Source organism: Tenrec ecaudatus, chromosome 16, assembly GCF_050624435.1.
Source record: "Tenrec ecaudatus isolate mTenEca1 chromosome 16, mTenEca1.hap1, whole genome shotgun sequence".
NCBI classification, from domain to species: domain Eukaryota; kingdom Metazoa; phylum Chordata; class Mammalia; order Afrosoricida; family Tenrecidae; genus Tenrec; species Tenrec ecaudatus.
Window position 1 is genome coordinate 20,414,703 of NC_134545.1, and position 3,672 is coordinate 20,418,374.

Genomic DNA, 3,672 nt, shown 5'->3' on the forward strand with positions numbered 1-3,672 from the left:
GACCCTCCAGGACAGGGTAGAATTAAACCCGTAGCGTTTCCGAGGCTGTAACTCTTCATGGGAGTACCTCTTCTCCCTCGGAGCCACGGGTGGTTTCAAACTGCTGACCTTGAGGTTAGCAGTCCAACACACAGCCACTACGGCACCAGGACTGAGACGTTCAATTCAAATATAATCTCTGAAAGCACAGTATTCAATCTCAAACAAGTCAATTCAAATAATCCAGACGAGAGAGACCATCAGGACAAGGGCGCAATGGGGTCCAAGGAGGCTCTGTCCCTGAGCCACTTCAGAGGGACGTGCAGTAGGGAGTGTGGCATTTCATGGCCACGGAGCCTTTAGATTACCAGTGGCCATCTTTGATGAACATTTTCAGCCATTTTAAAATGGCTTACCTTAGATGAAACTACTTGAAAATCATGTTAACATGGCAAGCATTGCATGTTTGTTCTGTGTTGAAAATGAGGTCCAGTTGTTGAGCTTCATCACATAAAAGATAAAGCAGGCAACCTTGTTGTGGTTAGGTGCCACCCAGTTGGTTCAGACCCATAGAGACCATGTGCACAACAGAACGAACCCCCCCGCATCACCCCACCCCCGGATCTAGGGTCAGCCTCACAATTGAGCCTGTGCATGGCTTGTAGCCAGGGTGAGAATCCATCCTAATCAAGGGCCTTCTCCTTCGATGCCCCTCTGCTTTACCAAGCATGATGTCCTTCTCCAGGGACGGGTCTCTCTGACCACATGCTTAAAGTATACAAGACATACAAGCAACACATGACCTTGTACCCTGTTTGAAAGTGTTTGACCTTCACCCCAAATAGTGCCCACTTGGAGGAGCTGAAAAATGGTGGACGAAGGCCCATCGGGGACTTCTCTTTCAATCTTTTATATATATATATTAGTTTATGGGGTGGGGGCTCTTACAGCTCATACAACAATCCATACATCAACTGTATCAGGCACCTTTGTACATATGTTGCCATCATCATTTTCAAGTCATTTTCTTTCTACTTGGATTTCTCTTTCAATCTTAGTACTGTATGTTGATTTTCATTCCCCTCCCTTCTATTAATAAACTGTCTCTTTGGTGCTCTTTAGACAGTCCTTTTTTAAAAAAAAATAATTTTATTGGGAGTTCTTGCAACTTTTGTTACAATCCATACATCAATTGTATCTGGCATATTCATACACAGATTCCAACATTTTTTTTAACGCTTCACGAAGTTTGTGCGTCATCCTTGCGCAGGGGCCGTGCTAATCTTCTCTGCATCGTTCCAATCTTAGTCTATGTGCTGCCGAAGCGCGCACCCATCATTCTTTTCTAGACATTTACTTTCCATTGAGTCCTTGGGATCAGCTCTTTTTTTCCCTCTCTCCTCCCTGCCCCCACCCCTCGTGGTCCCTGGATAGATTGTAGATTGTTAATTATTTTCAAATCTCCCATCTACCGCTGTCTCCTTTCCCCTCTGGTTTCTGTTGTTCTTCCCCCTGGATGGGGGGTGGGGGTGGCTGTGTGCAATAACCACATATTGCGATTGGTGCCCCCCTCCCTCCCCACCTCTCCCCTTCTTCCCCCTACCCTTTTGGTATCTCTATTCCCATTCCTGTTCCTGGGTTCCATGTGTTGTGAGTTTTATCACGTGCCTATACCTATGAACATGCTCCCAGCTAGTCTAGATCGGGAGGTGGCACTGGGGTCGTGATAGCAGTGGGGGTAGGGCTCAAGGGATCAGAGGTATATTGCGTGACCTATTAGTGCTCTACTGCACCCTGATTGACTCACCCCTCCCTGCGACCCCTCTGTGGGGGGATGTCCCATTGTCCACAGGTGGGCTTTGGGTTTCTGCTCCAACAACCCTCCATTCTCACCAGTGCATTTCTGTTTGTTTGTTTACTGTTTGTTGTGAATTTCTGATGCCTGTTGACCAGTCTCGATGACGACACCTCATGATTGCACCGGCTGGTGTGCTTCTTCCATGTGGGCTTGTTGCTTCACTGTTGGATGGCCACTTGTTTAACTTTAAGCCTCTAAGACCCCAGACACTATATCTTTTAATAGCTGGGCACCATCCTCTGTCATCACCGCATCTGCTTATGCTCCCATTTTGTCTTCAGTGAGCATGTGGGGTTGGGGGTGGGGGGTGAGCATCACAGAATGCCAATATGTTAGAACAAAGTATTGAGACAAGGTATGAACCGAGGTCCAAGGCCTGTCTGCAGCTTCAGTGTATTGCCTTATATATGTACATAAGCAATACCACCATTGTTATGGATTAATGTATTTTCATAAGTGCACACCTCTCTTAATCTCCCTAACTATGCCTTTGCTTCCTAGAACTTGCCTCTGTTTCCTTTGCCTCCTCCTGGCCCGCCATCACTTTCCCCCTTCTTCCACCTCTTAGTGCTTCCTCTCCACTAGCTTGGTGTTGCTCTGATACTCACAGGATCGCTACCCTCTCCTAGATGCTGGTTCTGCTTCCCTGGTTGTTCCCCTGTCCACCCTTCTCCCAACTCCTTCCTCCTCTACCTTCAGAGGTCATTCATTGGCCCCATTGCCTTCTCCCTGAGCTTCTCTCCCATGTCCAACCCATATAATTAGGCAAACCAGTCTAGTCTGAACAATACAAAAACATACGGTTGAAGAAACAAAAGGAAAGAGAAAAAGAAAAATTAAAAAAGAAAAAATTTAAAAACCCTACATAGGTTCAGGTCTGTTTGCTGGTCCCCATGAGACCCTCACTCCTGGTCTTGCGGGAGATCTGAGGGCTGCCCCACCTAGCCTGAAGTCCATTCTTGGGGCTCCTCAGGGGCTCTGTGGCTCGACTTTACTCCAATTGTTGATCTGTTATGCTCCATTCCCACACTGTATCCGCGCTTATTGTCCCATTATTGTCATCTGTATCCGTAGGCTCCAGTTAGGGGACATGTCTTGAGTTGTTGGTAGGCCCACAGTCCTCTCTGTGTCCCAGCAGCTCCACGCAGGGACCTCATCCTCTAGGCTTGGTGTGCCCAGGCTGACTGCCCCTTTCTCTTTGTCCTTCGTGGTTTGCTTCTGTCTGGCTATGGTAGGTCAATTCCTTCCCCCCAACAGAAGGTCTAGTATCATTCTCTGCGGCAACACTTCCAGGGTGGGGGTCAGGCTGGTTCTGGTTGGAGCCGGCCCTGTAGTCCAGTCTTTTAATGAATTCCTCCACGTGTTACATTGCCCTCCTGGTTTGGCACGCCATGGTGGGGTCTGTATGCACGCTCCAGTTCTGTGTAGACACAACCAATACTCTCCCCCTGGGTGGGTTAGTGCCCTGTTCCCCCCATGTCATCATCATCTCAGTCTCTCCCCACCCCCGTTCTCCTTCCTCCTTACCCCTTTTCCCGTCTTTATGTTGGATTCACATGTACCTCCCTGGGTTTGGTCTGACGTCCCTCAACTGCCTATATACCCATATATTGTGAGATAACTGATTAGACAGTCCTTTTGAAAAAGTACATTATAGTACCTGACCTGATCCCACCACACCGAGGCAAAGCACTGGGGGAGTGCAGCGGAACAGCAAGGGAATGGAGTGGCAAGGTCCCCAGGGAACGCTTAAAGTGGACTTTGGGGCCAGGGCGTGGTGCCCCAACAGACTGGACTGGAAAACGCTCCTAAGGGCCAGCAAACGATCCCTGAAC

The 3,672-nt window shown here is 48.4% G+C and overlaps 1 non-coding gene across 1 annotated transcript; it reads right to left on the reverse strand.

The window, feature by feature from the left end:
- Nucleotides 1-1,203: 1,203 nt before the first annotated feature.
- On the reverse strand, nt 1,204-1,311 carry LOC142430010 (U6 spliceosomal RNA). The gene has a single exon (XR_012780503.1). It is a non-coding gene; the product is annotated as a U6 spliceosomal RNA (small nuclear RNA).
- Nucleotides 1,312-3,672: the final 2,361 nt, after the last annotated feature.